The sequence below is a fragment of the Eschrichtius robustus genome, chromosome 7, assembly GCF_028021215.1.
Source record: "Eschrichtius robustus isolate mEscRob2 chromosome 7, mEscRob2.pri, whole genome shotgun sequence".
Taxonomy (NCBI): Eukaryota; Metazoa; Chordata; class Mammalia; order Artiodactyla; family Eschrichtiidae; genus Eschrichtius; species Eschrichtius robustus.
The window spans coordinates 135,267,151-135,291,211 of NC_090830.1; the positions used below are offsets into that span (position 1 = coordinate 135,267,151).

The 24,061-nt window shown below is 44.7% G+C and overlaps 1 long non-coding RNA gene across 2 annotated transcripts; it reads left to right on the plus strand.

Annotated features, from left to right (window-relative positions):
- Positions 1-12,147: 12,147 nt before the first annotated feature.
- Positions 12,148-21,554, plus strand: LOC137766974 (uncharacterized). Of its 2 annotated transcripts, none has more exons than XR_011074457.1 (3): positions 12,148-12,207; positions 16,862-17,119; positions 21,490-21,554. It is a non-coding gene; the product is annotated as an uncharacterized lncRNA (long non-coding RNA). The 2 variants fall into 2 exon arrangements; XR_011074458.1 differs by lacking the exon at positions 12,148-12,207 and adding an exon at positions 15,488-15,570.
- The last annotated feature ends 2,507 nt before the right edge of the window (positions 21,555-24,061 follow it).

A 24,061-nucleotide genomic window follows, 5' to 3' on the forward strand; every position in this document is an offset into this window, starting at 1 on the left:
GCCCTCGCCCTCGCCGGTGGCCCGCTGGCCCTGCCCAGAGACGTCCCGGAGGTGCCCGGCGTTAGCGGCTCTGGCGCGGAAAGCCGCCGCCGCGCCCTCCAGATTCAAATGATAACATCGATTCAAATTTGGCGCTAAGCGCTGCGATTGGGCGCAGGGGAGAGGAGGCAGACCAATGGGAATGGAGGGGGCGGAGCAAGAGGGGACGGGCTCCGCGGGGCGGGGCGGACGGGCTCGGCCGGGCTGGCTCCGGTGCATCCGCGGAAGACGCCCACCTGAGGGTCATCAAATTCCACGGCACCGACGGGACTGAAATGCAGCAGGGTCCCTCCGCCGCGAAACCCTTCTTGCCTGCTTTTCTCTAAGGACCAAATACAATTGTACAGTTAACAGTGGTACATAATATGTTACTCATTGCTGGAAGGTTTACAATTTTTAAAAATTCCTATATCTCCCTAAAAAAAAGCAATTGTTGTAAGCAATTTCTTGTGTCTTTTCCCAGTTACACATGCATTATTCTCTTATAAAAACGCACGAAGACTATCATAATATACACATTGTTCTGTACTTTGTATTCTCTGCTTCACAAACTCCGAGGATATTAATATTGAGTACGTCTTCCTCCTTTCTTTCTTTTTGATGATGGCAAAGTATTCGGCTTTAGAAACCACAATTTATTTAATCTCTGCTATTGCCATACATATAGGTTTACAATGTTTTCCTCTTAGAAAAAATTCTTTAATTAATGAACCTGATGCACTACAAAATGGATGAATTGTAAAATAATTAGCCACAGGGTTCCTCCACGTGCGTGATGGGACAGGGGGAGGGGAGAGCTTCTGCAGGCCCTCGTGGTACGAAGTGAATTGGGGATGTCCGCCCTCCAGCTCACTCCACACCTTTGGAGCTTGGCCTTCCTTGATCGGGAGCTGCTGTTCTGGGGACCCGAGGGTCTCTTTGATCCTTGCAGGAGGTCCATGAGGTCAAAACCACCTTTGTAATAACAGACGGTCCTTGCCCTTTTCACTCATTTCTCGTGCGTGGAGAGTGGCATTTCCCCTGTGCACAGCAGATGTGAGAATCCAGCTGTCTTTGACTAAATCAGGTATTACAGAGATTTGCTGTGATACCTGATTTAGTAAAATATATATTTTATATAAAATATAAAATAATGCTGCTCTTTTCACTAATTTGTTTTGGATAATAGAGGTATTTTTCATTAAAAAAAAGATGTTTCTATGTGAAACATGAAATGGGTACATCATTGCTTTAAAATGAATTGATAAACGAAATTTAAAAAAATATTCAGTTAATAACCTACATAAACAAAAACTCTTAGTGGTCCTCAGTGATTTTTAAGAGCGAAAAGGGACCCTGAGACCAAAAGTTGGGGCCTTTCTATTCCCGAGGTACAACGCAGAGATAGATTGCCTACAGTTATGTGGGAAAGCACCTAGAAAAACAACGTGAATGTGTAGGATTCCCAACTCCTAATCCTCTGTGACAAAGCTGATGTGGGTTGGGTAGTGTAGATGCCTGGGTACTATTAACCTTCTGGGGGATTCGTTTCATTCCCTCACTTTTACACTGTCAAAGAAAGCTCATCCCCGATCAACCCCCGTAAAATGCTACTTTGTCACTCTAATTACTGCTTGTTATCAGGGACTGTTCTGTGACTGTCGGGGCAGCCTAATTAGAACTAGGAGGTGCTAGATTTCCTGTCAAATAATCTTACCAGCCCTCCGCCACACATACGTTCAGTTCTCCAGGGAGAGCAGGGAATTCAAGGAAAGACTTCGGGGACTGCCGAAGTGGGGCGCTTTGATCTGTGGGAGGACCCCTCTTTAAACTGTTGATGATGCGCTTGAGCAGCGGTGTTTTCTGTTGAACTGGAGGCTTGGCCCACAGCCTAAGTTTCCAGTAAAGCCCAAGTCTCACTGCTGGGAGGAGCATCCGGGTTTGCAGGGCTGGCATCTGTCTGCACCGGGGCGCCTCTCCAGCACAATCAGGCTTGAACAGCACGCGGAATAAGGACCCTGTAGTTAAAGCACCGCCAGCCCCGATGGGCCGGAAAGGGCTTTCCAGGGAGTCTGTGGACCTGGGGAGTTTTCAGGGAATTCACTTTCAGACCCTCGCACTCGTGCCCAAAATCGATCAGCCGGAGAAAGTGCCTGGGGGTGGGGGAGGGGTGGTGTCCCTGCCCCTGGACCGCGTCTCCCGGCCATCCCCCCTCCCACTCTCACCTGCCAGAAACTCACTACTGGGCATTGCCCGGCACCCAGTAAAGGGAAATTTCAGCAATTCCCTTAAAATCCACGCCCATTCGCCCAATTAGAGCGTGCACTTCCCATAAATTGAGTGTATGTTTAATAAATATTTATCACATTTGAGACGTTTGTGTTGTTTGGTCATCTCTGTTCCCATAAATAGTATCTTTTGTAATCCCGGACACCCGGTCCTCCTGGGGTGTAGAGGAGGGGCGAGGAGGGAGGCGCAGGGCCTGGACTTCCAGACGCCCCTCCTGGACCCTCCCCCCTCTCCCCTCGCCCCACAAGCTCAGTCTATCCGGGCAGGGTCTCATCCTGGCACCCCCGGGACCGCACGGGGCAGGTGCTCCGTCCGAGTCCACGGCATGTCTCGGGTCCCAGCCACGCACCCTGGTCCCGGGACCCTTGGGCGGGCGGCTGCAGGTAGGGGTCGCGGAGTCCATCAGCAGCGCCCCTAGACTCGCAACTTCATTCCCCCTCCCCGTCTCTCACTCACCCTGCTCCTGGGCCAGCCCTTAAAGTGTGGGTCTGGGACGAGAAAGGCGGCCCAGGGGTGGGGCTGGGGTCCTTCTGGAATGGATCGGGTGTGCTCTTGCCTCACGTTGGTCACGCGCCCTGCTGAGACCCTGGAGACCCCTAGAAGTCTGGTCACTGTCAGCTCCAGACCCCATGCCCAGGCGCTGACCCGGCCTGGGGCATCTGCCTGGCTCCAACCTCCATCTCCGAAGCTGGACTTGCTTCCCGGGGCCCCAAACCGGGGTTCTCCTGGGCTCCCTGCTTCGGATCCCAATCTCCCCTCTCCCCAGTCAGAAGCAGGACTCCCCGGCCATTCCCCTTGGCCAGCATTCCACAGGTGCGGTGACCAGGTGGTCTGTGGGGTTGCCCCTCCCTGCCTTCCCAGCTTCTGTCCCCACTAGGTCCCCTGGGCCTTCCTTCCCAGCTCCTCTGGAAGGCTAACTCCACCTAGGTCCAAGCACACATGAGACCACACCTCCTCCTCCAAATTCCCTCATCGCTTTCCTACTCTCTCAGTCCCAGCTCTGAAGGTGATGTGATACAATCTTGCTGACCTCTGGGACCTCACCTCAGGACCCACTGTAGAGGACCAGATCACAGATCAGATCACAGTAGACGGAATGAGCTGCTGCAAACACACACTAGATCATGTGACTTCCTGCATCACATCCTTCAGAGATGGCTAATTGCCTTCAGAATTGAATACAAACTCCTGCCAGGACCTATGAGGCCACATGTAACCTGGGCCTCTGCCTCCTAGGTCAGTTTGTTCCCAATCCACTTCCTGCTCAAGCCACCTGAGTTCTTCCTTCCCCAAAGGTGCCCAGATCCTTCTAGCCTCAGGGCTGTTGATTCTGCCCATCTCCCCCGGGAACTCTTCACTGGGGGAGGAAGGGGAGCTGGGCTTTGCAGACAGGATGAACCACAACTAGCACAGGTAAAGAACCACCTGGAGAGGAGTCAACCTGGACGTCCCCTGACCAGTGAAGGCCTCCTCCAGACAACCCTATGTGCCCTCCACCTCCCCTGTGTGCCCACGCGCGACTTAACAGCCTGGAGAAACGGGGAACAAGGACATTGATTTCTACTCTCTGAATTTAGAAAAAGAAACTGGGACAGAACGTGGCATCAGAAAACATGGGAAAAAAACAAATACCGTATGCTAATACATACATATGGAATCTAAAAAAAAATGGTTCTGATGAACCCAGGGGCAGGACAGGAATAAAGACAAAGACGTAGAGAATGGACTTGAGGACACGGGGAGGGGGAAGGGGAAGCTGGGACGAAGTGAGAGAGTGGCATGGACATATATACACTACCAAATGTAAAATAGATAGCTAGTGGGAAGCAGCCGCATAGCACAGGGAGCTCAGCTCAGTGCTTTGTGACCACCTAGAGGGGTGGGATAGGGAGGGTGGGAGGGAGATGCAAGAGGGAGGGGATATGGGGATATATATATACATATAGCTGATTCACTTTGTTATACAGCAGAAACTAACACAACATTGTAAAGCAATTATACTCCAATATGTTAAAAAAAAGAAAACATGAAAGAAATTTTGGAAAACATTTTCAAATTTAAGATGCTACTGGTATATGTTGCCATTATAGACTATTTGGAAAATATACAATGTAGAAGGAAGAAAAAGTTACCCCAAAATGCACACACACACACACACACACACACACACAAAGACCCAGTCATATTTTTGTCTGTCTACTGTTTATTTTGCATAATAAGCATTATATATCTGTGTATACACACACCATTTTATTTGCTATGCTTTCATTTAGCATTATAACATAAGCATTTTCTCATTCACTTTTGGTGAATATCACTTTGATAACTTTATTTCCCTGTGTTTGAACATTTAAGGTTTTCCCTGGCATTTTATTATTATAAATAATGTGCTGATGAACATCTTGGCAAAAACCTTGTTTTGACATAACTGATTATGTTCTTAGTTTAGATCTCCCCAAATCTAGTTTCTGGACGAAACAATATTTGCTCCTTATCATCTAACTGCTTGCTTTTCAAAGGCTTGTAACAATTTTTTTACTCAGTGAAATACTTGAGAATGCTTATTTTACTACCAGTTCTGTGCATTCACATTTTAAATTCTCTGCTAATTTGATTAGCCAAGGATGGAATATTGTTTCAATTTTAATTTTTTTATTTTATTTTTTTAAATTTCTAATTTTTAAATTTTTATTGGAATAGAATTGATTTACAATGTTGTATTAGTTTCAGGTGTACAGTAAGGTGATCAGTTTCAGGTGTACACATATATATTCTTTTTTAGATTCTTTTCCATTATAGGTTATTATAAGATATTGAGTATAATTCCCTCTGCTATACAGTAGGTCCTTGTTACTTATCTAGTTTTCAGTTTGAATTTTTAAATTACTGGTAAGGTTAAACACTTTTCTTTACCTTTCTAAAACTTTTCATCCTTTTTACTTTGGGGCAACAGTCTTTTCGTGCCATTTCCCTAAGTATCTTTAATGTCTTTGAGTTTTCCTTGTCAATTTATTTAACAAATATATAAATCCTTGTTCAGCGGAGTTAGCAGAATTTTAAAAGTCAGTCATAAAGCTAAAGAATATTTAAAGCCACTTGTTGGATTCCTTGGATAAACGTGTGTAAAGGATAAAACTCGCCAGCTCTCTGAGAACATTCTATGTATGGCTGACATATGTGGTGGGGGTAAGGAACAGATAGGCTCAAAAAAGCTACCTTCAAAGATGACCCAAAAGTCCACAGTGAAACTTCCAGAGTAGGTCACTTGAGTATAAAATGGGAAAATAAAACTAAAATAAGATTAGAAAGGACGTGGGGTCCTTGATCGCTGGATTCCTTGAAAGGACATTGGATTCCATGATCTCTGTCCAGGAATGGCTTCACTTCAGGTTGGAGCACTGGAATATCCACAGGCAGATGACAGTGCAGGGCTCTGCCAGCATATCTAGATCCCCAAAAGATGCTGAGTGAAATCACTACTTCAAAGGGGAACTGACATAGAAGGAAACAATTTTACTGGAGAAGATTATGACCTCTAGGTGTATGATATGTGAGTAGTTGAACTAGATAGGTAATTGATAATCTCTTATAAAAGATTATTCCTTCCACTGTCAAAGATTTGAGTAACTAACAATTTGAACCTTTCAATTCTGTGGTCTTCATAATTCTTGGACTCCCAGGGCCAGATGGTGCCCCTGGAGAGAATCTCACAGACCCTCTTTCCTGGAGGTGAGGGGGGTGTCATTATTGAAACTCTCCTGGAACCACTTTTCAGTATGTGGTTCTTGCAAAATGAAAGGAAAGATCTATGAGTTTAGGTTTAGATATTTGAGTTGCTTGAGAACAGAATTTCAATACTCTAATAATTAGTTCAGACAAGTTTCTATCCTATAGTAATTGTGTTTTTTTTTTTTACTGTAATAAAATCTTTAGAGATGATCAATGATTATTTATATGTTGTTATTAGAACATGATAGAATTCTAGGTGTATATCTATCATTGGGAAAGCCCTCATTACAGCCCTAACTAAAATTTTGCCTTTGAAACATTGGAAATTTCTGAGTAGGGAAAGGTAATTTTCCTTGAGAGTGACTCTCTTTCTCTTTTGCCAGTTTTAAAAAAATGTCCTTTACATATGTCCACTCATAAAGGAAGTTTTGCTGTGTAATGTATTGAAGAGTTAGTGATTGGCAAGGCTGAAATATTTACTTTACAAATACAGTACACTGACAAGCAACCAAGTTTCCAGACTCAATGGTTCCCGCTGGGTGATAGACTCCAAATTGAGCAAGACAGGGACCCTAGGTACAAAGGTGAGAGAGGAACCATATACAAACCAGTGCATCAAGCAACCTGAAGAAAGTACAGGCCAATTTGGAACACTTATTGCTAAGAATAGAATAGGGACCCCTAGAAATTTGAAGCTAAAAAGTTATGAGTCCTAACCTCCTATATTAATACTGTAGGAAAACCCTGTCACCTAAGTAATAAAGAAATGAATTGCAGTGGAATGTCCTAGACGTTTATCATAACAAAAGAGAGAACAGTGAGGAGAATAATTTCCCTAGAGAACAAGGAAAGCATGCCAGGAAGATATAGGTTTACAAAGAGGCCTTCAAGTATAGAGGCTACAGAAAACTTGTCTTAAACATCCTTACTTGGGGTGATCAAGCTTCAAATAACCCCAAACTGAAGATACCTTTAGTAAGTTTCAGTGTTGAATATTAAATATAAATGTAAGTGCAGAACTAAGGCTACGTGATGGTTTTAAGCAAAAGAATATCTTTTGTAGAGGGTATAAGCTCCGACAATGTAGACATAACACAACAAATAGCGACTGGGGTGGGGTAGAGGTGAGGGTATATGGAAAAGAAAATAAGCTCTCTGATTGCCTTCTAGGTATGAACTGGGAGTAAAAGAATATTACTTCAAATTAAATACTGTGTCAGAGAAGGTTTTAGCTAATTATCAAGAAGGCTCATATTAAGAAACCAATGGGCTCAAAAAGAAGGGACAAAGATATTACATAAAGCTGTTAGTGTAAGTGTAGCCATTAGACCATAACTACAAACACTCTGAAATATCTAAACATACAGAAAAGAGAGACAGAGACTACAGATAACATAGTGAAAGACTACATAGCTATATCAATATATATTTTTAAATATAACAAGATTGGTATCAAATACATCAATTGATTCAATAACTTTAAGTGGCCTATTCAAACAAAAAGATTTTAATATTTCTGTAAACTGCTATGGAGTAATTGCCTCCAAATATTATCAAGTGTAAAAGATAAAGTGGGAAAAGTTGCATATAGCATGCTACGTTTATCTAAAAAATGGGCTTATGAATATATGTGCATATTTGCTCTTATTAAAATGAAACAATATACATATAGTTTACATATGTATATATACATATGTAATATATATATTATGATATACATAATATACATATAATGTGAAATACATATAATGTAAAAATGGAGGAGGGAGCACAGGGAGAAAAGCTAGATTTCTCTGAACTTTCCTTCTTTGATAGATTTGACTCTTGAATCATATTAGTATTTATATAAATATAAAACCAATTGAATCAAAGATATAGAAAACCCTAAAAGTAGAAATTAAAGTGAAACTAACATTCAGGCAGCAACAGAGCCACACAAAGAGCAATAATTTAAAGTCATTTAAAACACAATAATTGAATGGTGCCATTCCCCAAGGATATAAATGAACTGAAAAATAATATCAAGCAGTTTTCAATAATTGCATTGGTAGTAATATTGATATCATTATTCTGAACTTATTACAATGGGAGAAAGCAAATAGGTAATTACATGAGTATCACTGGAGAGTTTTTCAGCCTAAGAAAAAAGGATATAAATATGAAATCAAACAGTGAAGTGTTCTGTGGATACCCTGCAAAGGAGGGACCCTCCCCTCTAGTCTGATTTGTGTGTAGGGCCTGATGGTGCCGCCTCCATCCCCCAGAGGGTATGAAAGGCTCATGACTCAGATAACTGAGGTCTCCGGGGGAGCAGGGCAGGCCTCTCACCGGGTCTGAAATGGCTTGCGAGTGTGAGGAAAAGAACCTGGCTGGGGTTTTACTGTGGTCAGGAGGCGGGGCCGGCATGAGGGTAAGCTGGTGGCGGGGGCTTGCTGGTTTGAAGCAGGGAGCATCTGTCCCTTCTTATCAGCTCACTCAGACGTGGGGTCAGGCAGGGGAGGCGGGGGAGGGGAGGGAGGCAAGGGATGAGGCTTAAAAGCTGTCAGCAGTCAAACATCAAAAAGCAGACTTGGATTCATTGTTACAGTAAGTAGATTTTGAATTGGGAATGGCAGTACGAATTCATGGTATATATTTCTTTTAAAATGTGAAAGAGAAGACGTATTTCCTGATATATTCCCAGAAAGATCTAGAACTTACCCAATAGTCATGAGTGTCCTTACTTCCTAGATTGTGGTCTCTCAATACTGTTTCCTACTAAAAAAAAACCAAGTTTCCCTATAGAAATGTTAAATCCTGTAACAGGTGCAAGATCTGAGCAGGATGACCCTAGAACGACTTGTCACACTGAAAAGCAAGGATGGGGATGGGACTTCCCTGGTGGCGCAGTGGTTAAGAATCCGCCTGCCAATGCAGGGGATACGGGTTCGAGCCCTGGTCCCGGAAGATCCCACGTGCCCACAGCAACTAAGCCCGTGCGCCACAACTACTGAGCCTGCGCTCTAGAGCCCGTGAGCCACAACTACTGAAGCCCACGTGCCTGGAGCCCGTGCTCTGCAACAAGAGAAGCCACCGCAGTGAGAAGCCCGCGCACCAAGACAAAGAGCAGCCCCCGCTCGATGCAGCTAGAGAAAGCCCGCTCGCAGCAACGAAGACCCAACACAGCCAAAGATAAATAAATAAAATAAACAAGTAAAAAGCAAGGATGCCTCTCAGAGACTACTGGGGTCACGCCTAAAGGACCCAGGAGCCGCTGTGAAGAGGCCCCCCGTGTCCCAAGTGGGGAAACTTTGATTGTCAGCTAAAAAAATATTGAATAACTACAGGGACTTGAAATGCACAAAATATATTTAAATTCCTCAAGTTCACAATGATTCCTTCAAAAAAAAAAAGAAAGAAAAGAAACTCACTGGCCACCTTCAAAAGACATAAGGAAACCAGTCCACTCTGGCAAAGCAAGGGAGAAGGTCAAGCTTCCATCTGCCTTTCTTCCAGGAGCTGTGCCTCAGAGCAAACACGCAGTTGATCAGGGAGAGTTTCTCTTTACAGATGCACTCAGTAAGTGACGGGAGAAGGGAAATTGTAAAAGAATGTCACCATTCTGCAAATCCTTCATGAAAAAATAAATCCAGGCAATGATCATCAAAGGCTACTCACATCACAGAAAGAGACTGAGCATTGAGTGCAAGCGGAGAGCAGTACACACCTGGACCTCCGAGTGGTCTGTGAAGAAATCAGCTGGAATGGGATTTGGCCTCCGGATGGAAATACCAGCGTCCAGGAAACACGAGGGAGAGGGGCAAGTAAGAGGCGGAGGTAGAATCCAGATGTGGGCAAGTCTGCAGGACAAGGAAGTGCTTTCTTCAGTATATGCAAGGAACAACAAAAACAAAAACAAAAACAAAACAAAACAGCAACAACAAAAAGAGGGCAAAGGAACCTATTTAAAGGAACAGATGAGAAGGTCTTGGACTTCAACCGTGATGGAGTAAACTGGTTTTAGACTCACCCTCCCACTTCAAACAATCGTAAAACGGAACAAAATATGTAAGGCGCTCTCTGCGGGAACTGGGCCACAGCCAGCTAAGGCTGGCATCTTTGAGAGAAGAAACAACGCAATTTGAGCCATGTGCCTCCTGGCCCTGATTTCTGTGTGGGTACAGAAAGGTGAGACCGAGTGGAGAGGAGGCACCTCCCCTTGTCGTGGGAGCAGAGACTGGAGACAGGGCTGCTGAGAAAGACGGGTTTGGCGGGCGTGATGCCGCAAGAGGAGGGGCTGTGTGCAGAAGGGCGGGCACGCCAACACCTCGGCTGAGGGTCCTTAGCCAGGGGCTGGACTTCCAAGTCCAGGGCAAGACTCTGCAAGGCCTGGCAGTCATTGGAAAAACAAATCTGTCCACCTAGATTTCTATATCCAAGGAAAATACCCTGTTTAAAAAAAGGGTGAAATAAAGACATTTTCAGATAAGCAGGAACCTAGAGAACTAGAACTCATTCCCAAAACACCAGGAAGTGCAATTTAAAACTACACGGAGATACCATTACACACCCACCAGAAGGGTTAAAATTAAAAAGACAGAGAACAGCAAATGCAGGGGAGGCTGCAGAGCGTGGTGGGTTCTCAGACATTGCTGTGGGCATGTAAGTGGCGTGACCAGGCTGGAAACTCACAGGCAGATACTTATAAAGTCAAATATACATCTTTCCCATGACCCAGCAATTCCACTCCAAGGCATTTGCCAAAGAGAAATGAAAGCATATTGCCACAAAAGGACTTGTGTGAGCAGCTATATCCAAAACCTGGGAACAATCCAAATATCCATCAACAGGGTATGTCCTAAGAGGCTATGTTACAGTATAAGCTGTGTTATATTTACATGGTGAAATACGACAAAGGAATAAAAAAGAATGAAGTCTTGGTACATAGGACATTGTGACTGAACCTCGAAGGACATATTACATTGGGTGAAAGAAGTTAGACACAGATGGGTACATGTTGCCTGCCCACTTATGTGATTTTCTAGAACGGCAAAACTCCTCTATGATAACAGAAGTACGATCAGTGGTTTCTGGTGGGCTGGGTGGTGGCAGGATGGATTGCAAGGGGGCAGGATGGGACTTTCAGGAGTGATGGAAAGCTTTTACATTTGGATTGATATGTTGATCACACAAGTGTTTATATCTGACCAAACTCTGAGAACTATACACTTGAGATCTGTACGGTTTTTGGTATGTGAAAAATTTTACCTGAATTCAAAAAGCATTTTAAAATCAAACGAAAGCAATTCACGGGCCTTTTTGGAATTGATTTGGAAAAATCCACTGCTAAGGACACATCCATGAGGCAGTGGAGAAACTGGGGCACTGAATGAGTATTTGATGATATTAAGGAAATATTTTTGGTGTGATAATAGTATTATTATTGTGACAAAGGTATTGTTATGTTAGAAGAGTGCTGACTTTTAGAGATACACACTACCTATTTATGGAGGAAGAAATAGGATATCTGGGATTTACTTCAAAATAAATCAGTGGAGGTGAGAGGTGGAAGTGTCCTGGGGGTATGGATGACACCAGATGCCCATGTACAACAATTGTTGAAGCTGGGTGATAGGTACAGGGGGTTCATTACGTTACTCTTACTGCCTCTCTGTATGTGAGGCCGGGGCCTGGACTTGCCTCCTGGGACCTCGCAGCCTCAGTCCTGCTGCGTCCCCAGCCGGCCTCCCGCGCAGCCCCGCCCCGCGCCCATCCCTTAAAGAAGTTTCTGTTAAAATGTTTAAAGTACAGTAATTGCTGGCGTTTCAAACAAAAATCCAGCTTTGGGACTTTTCTTGAAAGCAAAAAAAAAAAAAAAGCAGTCCACCCACATCAGGCCCAGTCGCCTTCCGCCATCTGCTGGAGCCGAGTGACCGGAGCACCACTGATCCGAGGCGCTTCTGTTTGTCCCACCCGGAAGCGGAGGGGACCCGCCGGCCCGAGCCCACGCGGCCCCCGGAGCGCGAAGGCTGGGGCCGCAGCGCCATCTGGCGACGCAGCGGGGCCACTGCGCCCTTCGGGTAGAAACGCAGGCTCAGGTGCGGGAGCGCGGCGAGGTCAGCGCAGGCGCAGAACCGCGGCACTGGGACTGGCGCTAACCACCCGATAGGCCGCTGTTACGAGACTTTGGAGGTAAGACAGTTCCATGCTTCCGTCTAGCGTTTGTGCTGAGGTCATTGCACTTCTCAGAGTTGTGCTGACCCAGGGGGAGTAGACCCCGTAGCCTGTGCCAACGCGTGGGTTGTGCCGTATCGCCCAGCAGGGTGGGCCCCGGAGACCCAGAGGGTCCAGTCTGCTCGGTTTCCTGGAATCACGGATCCTTCTCAAAGCAAACCCAAATTAAGTGCTGCCGGAATAGGACTGATGGGGATATAAACCATTATCAGCTGAAAAGCTCTGAATTCAGTTAAGGGCAAGTCTGTTCCAAAATACGATGGGAGAAATGTCTTTAACTGTCTCATGAAGCCTTTGGATCAATATTGCAACATGGAGCGAATTCTTTTTTTTTTTTTTTTTAAACTTTGGGTTTATTTATTTATTTATGGCTGTGCTGGGTCTTCGTTTCTGTGCGAGGGCTTTCTCTAGTTGTGGCAAGCAGGGGCCACTCTTCATCGCGGTGCGCGGGCCTCTCACTATCGCGGCCTCTCTTGTTGCGGAGCACAGGCTCCAGGCGCGCAGGCTCAGTAATTGGGGCCCACGGGCCCAGCTGCTTCACAGCATGTGGGATCCTCCCAGACCAGGGCTCGAACCCGTGTCCCCCGCACTGGCAGGCAGACTCTCAACCACTGCGCCACCAGGGAAGCCCGGAGCTAATTCTTTTGAATCATTTACTACTGCTGTAATAATAACTTACTGTCTGAAAGCTTTAACCTTTTGATATAAATTTACTAACTTGGAAACTTTAGACATATTGGCCCAATTAGCCATTATGTGTTTTAGGCATTTATTGTGTCCACTGAATGTCAGGCAGTGTGTTAAAAGGATGAATATGACATTCCATGTTGTCAATAGGCACCCAGCCTGCAGGGGAAAAATACCCGAGAGACTTACTGATAGGGTATGAAGAGTGTGACACTTGGCTATAGCAGATCCTGAGTATTCATAGGATTAGAATAGTGCGCCATCTAGAGGAAGATCTCAGTAGTCAGACTTAGCAGTAACCACCAGAAAGATGTCACATTGGAATATGGATAGGAATGAACCCCATGCTGGTTCAGTTTCACTTCTATGCTGTTGGGAATGTTCTTCAGGTAAACTTTGGAGAGAGATTGAAGTGAGAGAGGTGTGCGGGAGGTTAGAATCTATCTTCCTGAGCTTACTGCGTGGAGTGTAGAGTTAGTTAACATGATTATAATTTTTATCGAGGGTCCGCCCTATGTCAGGTGCTCTGCTAAGCACTGCAGGTTTCTCCTCTGCCCTAGATACTCTGGTTATTCCCTCCAGCGGTAGGACCGTGTGAGGTCCTGGGATGCAAAATTTAAGGAAGTGCTTGTGTTACCCAACGCAAGTTCCTGTGCCGGATGCCCAGTGAGGCCAAACAAGCCGAAACATCGGGGTTTGGAGTAGAGAAAGGTTTATTGCAGGGCCATGCAAGGAAACAGGTGGCTCGTGCCCCAAAAGCCCCAAGATCCTTGAAGGGTTTCAGCAAAGCACTTTTAAAGGCAAGGTGAGGGAGGGAGGGCGTGTGGTTGGTTGTTGCAGATTTCTTGGTGTGGGAATCCTTTGTTCTTACAGCTGTTCACCGAGGTCAGGTCACGATGTTCCTGTAAACCTGCAACAAGACAAATGCTATCCTCTGTTTTGCAACATTTTATCTCTATATGAATGGACTTTTAAAGGTCAGAACCCTGAGAATAGGTTATCCTGTATATTTCACGCTATAGACAACATTCTTGTACAAAAGGTGCAGAGCCAGCATGGCTAAGCACAGGCAACAGAGCACAAGTTTAAAGTAAAAGGAACAGATCCAACATGGAGTCAGAGTCATTCTTCCCTATTGCACTTGCTCTCAGAGGCTGACCCTCCACTTGCACGGCCCTGAGAGCCCCTCCTTAAATTCAGTGCCCCCCCCACCCCCTGCAGCCACATGTGTACCTCTCTCATCTGGCCCTGGTTCCCATTTTCTGAATGAGGAAACAGAGAGGTTGATAATGCTTCTGCTATCACACAGCTTGGAGGTTTCTGAGGTGGAACATGAATCCTATGGCTTTGTGTGACTCTGGCGTCCTTACTCTTAACACCTAGGTTATGTGGTTTCTTCCTGTGGCTCTAGGAATCCCTGGCCATTTTTAAAAAAGATATCTCCACTGTTAGCAGCTTTACTTGATTACAAAGCAGTGGAGAAGGGCTCTGGGGTTCACCTCAGTGGGAGCCTTGGGGGCCTGAGGTGTGAGTCCCTGCTTGGATGGGAATGGTGGGTTGGGACTTAGGTGCCATAGCCAAATGGCCACCTTAGGGCTGAGTGTACAACCTGACACGTGAAGATGTTGCTGAAATTCGGCCTCTGTACACCAGTGCCGGATTAAATCTCAGACACAGAGTTTTGGGTGAAGTAGAAGGAAGTAGCTTTATTGCTTTGCCGGGCAAAGGGGGCCACGGAGGGCTAATGCCTTTAAGACTGTGTGTCCCACGCTGGAGCGGGGCAGTGAGGAGTCTTATAGTGTTCAAGGAGCAGGGCGTGATCAGCTCGGGCACATTCTTCTGATTAGCTGGTGGTGAGGTCATCGAGAGTCACCATCATCCACCTTCTGGTTCCAAGCGGTCTGGGGTCTGCGTGCTTGTGGGCAAGCATCCAGTTAACTTCTTCCACCTGGAGGGGGCTTCAGTATCTGCAAAACAGCTCAAAGGACATGGGTCAGAATAGTATCTATAGCCCTTGAGGAAGAACTACAGGTCCTTGACTTTGTTTAATGGCTAAAGTATTATTATTTTGTCTTGCTTGACTGTTTTCCTTTCTGTATTTTCTCACTTCTCTGATTACATTCATTCTTTAACTAAAGGTTTTCTTACCGACAAAAGGCAGGCGGAGGACAGGAGTGGGGATCTGTTCTGGAAAGGCCTCACAGGGTCCTGCGTGGTTACAAAGGCTTCTGCAGCTGCCATGGACGGGCCTGGTTGTGTACAGCAAGCCCGCCCTGTGGGGAACCAGCCCTCACTCTTCTCTCACCACCCCACCGAGGCCATACGTGCCTCTTGGCACTTGTCACAGACTGAAGCTCTATTTTGCATTGTCACTTAATACAAACACTGATGCTGATCGTGTTGGAAGTCGTAGCAGTGTCTCCCATCTGTTGTGAGCCGGCCAGGACAGTCCCCCGTTTCCTGTGCTATCTCGTTATGCTTCGTGACAATCTCGTGGGAGAAGAATCATCCCCATTTGGGATAAAGAAGATGTGGTACATGTATACAATGGAATATTAGTCAGCCAGAAAAAAGAATGAAATAATGCCATCTGCAGCAACATGGATGGACCCAGCGATTATCATACTGAGTGAAGTAAGTCAGGCAGAGAAAGACAAATACCATATGATATTGCTTATATATGGAATCTAAAATGACACAAATGAACTTATCTACGAAACAGAGATAGACTGAGACAGAGAGAATGGACTTGGGGTCGCCTGGGGTGGGATGGAGGAGGGATGGATTGGGAGTTTGGAATTAGCAGGTGCAAACTATTATATAGAGAATGGATAAACCACTAGGTCCTACTGTATAGCACAGCAGCCTATATTCAATATCCTGTGATAAACCACAGTGGAAAAGAATTTAAGAAAAGAATCATCCCTATTTGGCAGATGGGGATCTGAGGCTCAGAGGGTGAAGTGACTTGGTCCGTGGCACACAAGTGGTCTGTGTCAGAGCAGGTGACACTCAGGTCTTTGTGTGATTCCGCTGCTCCAGACGCCCTCTCTGCAGCCTCTCTGTGTGTAAAGGACTCTCTCCTCGTGCACTGCTAAGGGAAGGGGGTGGCCGCTGCCTCATCTGTTTTTTGTGGTGGGATGACACTCCACTAAGGCCTGTTCAAAGAGTGTGGACCAGGTGATTAATGGTGTGGAAAGACCCAGAGGAAGTGCTGAGATAACCATGCTGCCGGCGAGAGAGATTAGGACCAAGGAGAAGCAGAGCCTCGGGCACCAGGGCTGTGCTGTCTGTCCTGGGGTCCGCCTGCCTCCGAGCCGACTCAGGGAAACCCGCTCTTTCATTGGCAGGACGTGGGCACCTAGAAACTCAGAACGGCTCGCTTGGTACTTGTTTTAAGAATAACCGCGTTCTTAAAATTTTGGAAATATTATTTTTTCATTAGCAATGTCTGCTTGTAATTGGATATTTATTCCAATGAGAAATAATGACCGGGTTCACTTCTAAAATGTTACAAAAGTGATACACATTCAGTTTTTTTTCTCACATTCTGCATAATATCCGTTAAGTCTTCTTTTGGCGTGAAAATGCATCTTCATGGGTCAGCAGCTGCTTTGGAGAGATGTGGACCTGGGTGTACCATCTTTCCTCACCCCTTATCACTGTGGTGACAACTTTCACAGGAGAGCAATAATAATACTGACTTTGGGGGTTTATTTTGAGAATGACATGAGATAAGATGTGTGAAATGGCTGTTATGGGCTGAATTGTGTCCCCCCCCCCAGATTCATACGCTGATGGAGTTCTAACTCCCAGTACCTCAGAATGTGATTGTATTTGAAGATAAGGTCTTTAAAGAGATAATTTATGTTAAAATGAGGTTACTAGGGTGGGTCCTAATCCAATATGCCTGGTGTCCTTATAGGAAGAGGAGATTAGGACACAGACACACACAGAGGGAGGACCAAGCGAGGACACAGGGAGAAGACGGCCTTCTACGAGCCGAGGAGAGAGAGACTTCAGAAGAAGCTGGCCCTGACAACACCTTGATCTTGGCCTTCCAACCTCCAGAACTGTAAGAAAATCCATTTCTGTTGTTTGCCCAGTCTGTGGTACTTCGTGATGGCAGCCCCAGCAGACTCCCACACCTGCTCTCCCAGGCCTAGTATATATTAGACCCCCGGTAAGTCCTGATTTCTTTTTCCTCTTTATTGTCTTCTTTTGGGAGGCACCTGATTATTATTATTACTTTTTAATAACGGTCACCTTAATAGCAACAGTTTTTTTTCTTTTTTTGTTTTTTGTCAATATATTTTAATTGAAGTATAGTTGATTTACAATGTTGTGTTAATTTCTGCTTACAGCAAAGTGATTCAGTTATACATATATATACATTCTTTTAAAAAAACATTCTTTTCCTTTATGGTTTATTATAAGATATAGAATATAGTGCTCTGTGCTATACAGTAGGACCTTGCTGTTTATCCATTCTATATATAAAAGCTGACATCTGCTAATCCCAACTTCCCACTCCATCCCTCCCCCAATCCCCACCCAATCCTTGGCAACCACCAGTCAGGTCTCTGTGTTCGTGATTCTGTTTCTCTTTCTGACTTACTTCACTTCGTATGATAATCAGTAGTTGCATCCGTGTTGCTGCATATGGCGTTATTGCATTCTTTTTTATGGCTGAATAATATTCCATTGTGTGTGTGTGTGTGTGTGTGTGTGTGTGTGTGTGTGTGTGTGTGTATCACATCTTCTTTATGCATTCATCTGTCAATGGACATTTAGGTTGTTTCCATGTCTTGGCTATTGTGAATAGTGCTGCTGTGAACATAGGGGTGCATGTATCTTTTTGAATTATAGTATTGTCTGGACATATGCCCAGGAGTGGGATGGCTGGGTCGTGTGGTAGTTCTATTTTTAGTTTTCTGAGGAACCTCCATACTGTTCTCCATAGTGGCTGCACCAATTTACATTCCCACCAACAGTGTAGGCGGGTTCCCTTTTCTCTACATCCTCTCCAGCATTTGTTATTTGTAGACTTTTTAATGATGGCCGTTCTGACCCGTGTGAGGTGGTACCTTGTTGTAGTTTTGATTTGCATTTCTCTAATAATTAGCGATGTTGAACATCTTTTCATGGGGTGGCACCTGATTTTATTAATTCACTTTCTTGAGGTCGGGAATTGTGTCGTGCTCATTTTGGCTTTGGCAATGTCTAACACACTCAAGGTTTACAGCATGAGTGAATCCGGATGCTGTTTCTCAAAGTGTGTTCTGTGGCACAGAATCCCAAAAGACTGCATTTGAAAAAGGGTCCCCTGGTCAGATGACTTTGGGAAACACTGTGATCTGGCTTGGGGAGGGGACATGGGATTCAGCGGGGAGGGGGCTACGTCTGTGGTCCCCAGGAGCCCACCGACAGGAGAGCAGAGGCCTTTCTTGTGGGTCTGTGACTCCTTGTTGCAGGGGGGAGCCTGTGGTGACTAACTCGACACTTGGCAATCACACGTGCGACTGAGATCCACTTGTGAAATAATGATTGCAGTCATCTAAGGAATCCGAAGATTTGCTTCAGTTGATGAAACTTGCAACTTGATGGAAAATTTTCCTAATAGCTTTTTAACCTTGGTTTGCAGGTATTTTCTCAATACCTACTCATGACCTTATTTATAACCTGGGCAATGTGTGTTTCTTACAGATGCAAGGACGTAACATGGGCTCCAGATGTTATGGAGCCATCACATACATTTATTTCATAAAATATCACAAGGTTCACAAACCAAGATGATTTGATTTACATAAAGCAAAGTAACCCATTGTTTGTTTGAGGAGTTTGTTTCCTAGTTGAATTTTGGATCGCCATGACCCGATGATGTCTTGCTGGTGATGTCTTCCTGTTTATGGTGGGGAAACCCTACAGGCACAGCTTCACAGCTCTACTGCCTTTAGCTTTCTAGGAGTGATTTACTTGCATTGCTCCTGTGTGTTATCTACGGTGGTCCAACATTGTCTAAGTTGACTTGGAATTCAGCAAGGCTTGATTGCAGTTTCCCTTCTAAATGGGCCGTAGATTGGTCCGGCTATCACTGTCAGAAAACTGTGCTCACAGACGTGTGTTGCTTTATGCTAATTACGTTGTGTATGTTTTAATTAATCTACACATTTTTTTTTTAATTACGGAAAGCCAGTAACTACCTCACACTCTCCAGCTTTACATTCTTTTACTTTAGAGGCAATTCATATTCCTGCTAGCACTCACTGCCTGTAGAGCTGTGGCCGCATAGGGAGAAGTCTCTGGGTCTTTGGTTGCTGAAACACTGGAGAACCTATGATTGGTGGCCTTGGCTCAACTTAAGGGGGCCAGGGGGTGTTTTTCATGTGCTGAGGCGCCTTCACCCTTTCCCCAGCAGTCCTTGGACTAGCCCTGGAGCTGGCCTGGCTAGCACCCTGTCCTCCTGGAAGTTAAGAAATAAAGAAAGAAAGAACGAAAAGACCGGCATTTATTGAGTGTGAAATCTGTGTCAGGCATCTGCTAAGGTCTTTACTGGGATCATCTCATTTTATCTTTACAAAAACTCCATGAGGAAGGTTCTTTTGTAGAGGATTATAATCATAAGTGTACTACGTTGCAGTGGTTACACAGCTCATGAAACAATTTAAATTTTTTTAAAAGAAATCAAAGTTGTACACGGACCTGATTTAAAAAAACAAAATAGTTTTACAAGGTTTGTTGAAAGGCACATATCCCCAGCTCAGAGCTCCCCTGTCTATGTCACCTCCCTCCCATGACACCTCCCCCCGAGGTCATCCCTTTTGCATTGTACCGATGTATTCCGTGCTGGCACAACTCCTCCTGGGCGTCTCAGTTTTAAGCATGGTCTTTTCTCTGTGAAGACGAGAATGCACACCTGTCCCTACCTCTACGCCTACCATACACACTCATACCCTTATGTCCACCCGTCCACTTCCTATACTTACCCTGCAATTCTGATTAGAGCCGTGTCCGCCGTCACAACTACATAAGTGCTGTTTGAAGCTCAGCCACGTAGTAAATTATGGTCACTGTTTATTGCACATTTTTTGTTTTGTTTTTCCAGGAGTCAGTTTTCTTTAATTTTCTCTCCCAATCGCTCAGTGTGGTGCATTCATCACGAGGTCGTTTGTGTTAACCCTCGAGACCTCTGGGTGCCTTCCCTTCTCTCAAGTTTCCTTCTTGAGGAAAACCTCTCCCAGAGCTCCCGTCCTGGGCCATCCAGTCTGCACCGTTTGCTCCTGAAACCTGTGTTCCAGAAACGCTTTTTTCTTTCTTTCTAACTCTCAAGCACACCTGCTGGTCATCTCCTAAGAAAGGCTCATGGGAAGCCTGGGTCTGAAAAACATCATTATTTCACCTTACACTTACTGCATTTCTAGGTAGGAAATAATTTCCCTTGAGAACTTTGGTGGCTTCTGTCCACCGTCTTTGGCTCCTGGGTTGTTGCCCAGAATCCTGAAGCCGCCCAGGTTCTGGATCCTTAGACGGGCCTCTTTTTCCTTTTGCCTCTTCCTCTCTGGAAGTTTGAAGGATCCTTTGTTTGTCCTCAGAGCTCTGAATTTTCACCATAATGTATGTTCCTATGGGTCCAGCTTCATCAGTTGTATTTGGGCTTCTCGTAAGCCCCTTTCATCCAGAATTTTGTGACATGGGACATTTTCGAGGATGATTTGTTAGCTAATTTCTTCCCCTTGGCCTTCACAGTTCTTTCTGTCTGGAAACTCCCATTATTTGGATATTTGACCTCCTGGGATGATTCTTTAATTTTCTTATTCTTTCTCTCCTGTTAACCAATTTTTTTTGCTCTTGAGATTTCTTTGATTTCGCGCCCCAATCTTTTCGTTGACTTTTTTCCATCTTTCTTATAATATTCTGAGTTGCCAATAACTCTCTTCTGTTCTGCAAACATTCCTTTTCATGATCTCTGTCTATGTTATACGGTTGTGAGCTCTGGTCTCCTCTTTCCGGGGACATTAAGGAAAGCTTTTCCCTTCTTCACACACAGTCTCAGTCTCCCTCAACAGGCTTCGTTCTGTCCATTTGTTTTGGTCACTCTTTCCTGGGTGATCTGCTTTCCTCTACTGGTTCCTGTCTGCTCACCTTTATGCACACATGACAAAATGCCCATGGCATCTCTGAGTTCCTGGGGCTGTGGGCTGGGAGCTGGGCGGTGGGCTGGGTCACCCGGGTGGTGGGTTGTAGCACCCAGCCCATGTCAAGGTCTGTAGGTCTTTCCTCACGGGTGGTCGTGAAACAGAGCAGGACCCTGTGGTCCTTGCCCCCCATGTTCTCCACCTGCCTTTTGTCTGTGGAAAAACTGTAGCCGAAGAATAAGTTTAATCAGAGAAGTGAGAAAACGCAGAAGCAAAGAAAAGCAGTCAAACAGGACAGAACAATAATAGTTTAGTCATTAAGCAAAGTCAAGGACCTTTAGTTCCTCCTCAAGGGCTGTAGATCATATTCTGAGCCGTATCCTGCGAGCTGTTTTATAGATACTGAAACCCTCACCAGGTGGAAGAAGTTAACTCCATGATGACCAGGCTGTAGCCACGACATAAGCTGCCACAGTTCCGAGAACTGGCCTCAAGAAAATGGGAACAAACTGACCTTGGAACTGAAGATAAATTATATTGATACTTAAAACAATCAAGATGATGCCGATCAAGATGAAACTGATGACCAATTTCAACATGACTGTCTGAGCTGCCTGTGCTGTTTCTGCATGGAGCCCCCTTCCTCAGGCTATAAAAGCTCTTGCCCCGATTGTCAGCGGGGGCGACTCAGCCCTCCCCCATGGTTGCTGGCCTCCAAAATAAAGCAAACTTTCCTTTCCACCAACTTGGCCTCTTTATTGGTTTTTGAGGGGCGAGCGGCTGGATCCCACTTTCGGTTACGGTCGGATCCCCCAGAGGATATTCCCTGTGTCCCCTGCCTGGAGGCGACAGGCCTTGCTGCCCAGTGGGAGAAAGGCTGGCATCTCGGCATCCGTGGGCTGTGTGCACTTAACCCCTCTGTTCCTACAGGAACTCCCGTCCTCATCTGTGTCCAGTGACCGCTGGCCCAGGGACCTCTGTTATGGACCTCTGGCCTCCCCTGGAGGGGGAGGGACAGTGTCCTGGTAAGCAGAGTGGGACAGGGACTCTCGCTGCCTTGTGACCTGCGTTCAATACCACTCCCACCCTTGAAACCCCTCCCTCTGCTCCCAGAGGCCCTTGTGCCACCAGTGCCCCAGCCTCTTGGGTTCTCTGGGTAAACCAGGGTAGCTTTTGGCCTTCTCGGCCCAAGTTCAACTTTCAGGGCCTGCTCAGTCAGTTACCATGTGTCCACTTGCCTCCAGCTTTTCCAAAATGTTCTTGCAGTCGTCTTTCCTTTTCTTCACACCTGTGTGAGAGGCTTTTATTTTTTAACTTTTGTCCTTGTGTAAAACGAAACCCCTCTCTCTCCATCTGCAGCTGTAGGTCTGTAATTCTCGTTGCAGAGTGATGTTCCTTTGTATGATGAGATCACATTGTCTTTGTCAATCCCCTTGTTGATGACAGTGGGTCATTTCTGATGGTGGCTCCTGTGAGCTTGCTGCAGGCTGCGAACATTCTCGTGCGTGCCTTTTGGGGCACATGTCCTCATTTCTGTTGGGTATGTATTTAAGAGGGAAATTGCTAGCAGCCATAAAAGTCTATGCTTCCTTTAGCAGACGCTGGCTGATGCAACGTTTTCCGAAGTGTTTGTACCAATTTTCACAGCCACCAGCAGCACCTGGATGGCTCCACACCCTTACCTGTATCTGAGTCCTTCTGATGGGTGTCACCGTGACCTCACTGTGTTTTCAACATATTTCCCTGTCGAATGATGACATTCAGCACACTGTCATATTTTTGAAGGCCTTTGGCTGTTCTCTTTTGTGAAGTCTCTGTTCAAGTCTTTAGCCCAATTTTCCATTGGATTGTCTTTTTCTGATGAATTTGTGTTTAAAAATATATTCAGAATGTCAGTACTTTGTGATATAGATAAAGGCAGACATACATGTATACACATACATGTATATACACACGTGTAATCTTCTGCTCTGTGGATTGGCTTTTCATTCTCTTAATGATGTTTCTTATTTTAATTTTAATTGTAACACAGCCCTGTTTAATGATTTTTCTTTGTAGTATTTTGGGGGTCTTGTTTAAGAAATCCTTGCCTCCTGTAAGTTTGCAAAAATGTTCTCCTAAGTTTTTCTCTAAAAGTTTTATTTTACCTTAGTCTGCAATCCATCTAGCATTGGTTTTTGTGAATGGTTTGAGATAGGAGTATGTGTGTGTACTATATATATATATATATAATATTTATATAAAGATATATAAAATATATATAAATATTATAAAATATAATATGTATTATATATACATATATATAAATAATATATATAATATAAATATATATACACACATATATATAATATAAATAAATATTAAATACATATATATAATATAAATAATATATATAAATATATATATATATAAAAATAAATATATTTTTCTATTTTTCCCCAATGGACATCCAATTGACCTAGCAATATCCTTTCTCCTCTGCACTGATGCATCACTTTGCCCTAAATATATATATATATTTGTTTGTTTTGTTTTTGTTTTGGATCTCTTTATTTCTGGTAATGTATGTCCTCCAGGTTTATTCTTCTTCAAGGCTGTCTTGGTTATTCTGCACTGAGTTTATAATAATTTCGAGAGGATTGACATCTTAGCAGTTTTCAGTCTTCAGTCCAGAATCTTGGAATCTCCCTTCATTTATCATTAGTCCTCTCAATAGTATTGTTAGTTGGAAAGTTTTTTGAAGGTCTTTGCACACACTTCACTCACTGCCCATAGTCATTCCTTTTTTAACCCTCCAGCCCCCATGTCAGCCTTTGACTAACAGAAACCCATTCTCAGAGATGGCTCTCTTTCCTTGTTAACAAACCCAGTAAACTTTTCTAATTTTGTGTCCCTGTAGACCTCTCTGAATTTTTAACTCCAGTGCCTCCTGGTGGATTTTGACTTTCCTTGGTACCACTTGCCCCTTCCATTATGACAAGCTTACAGTG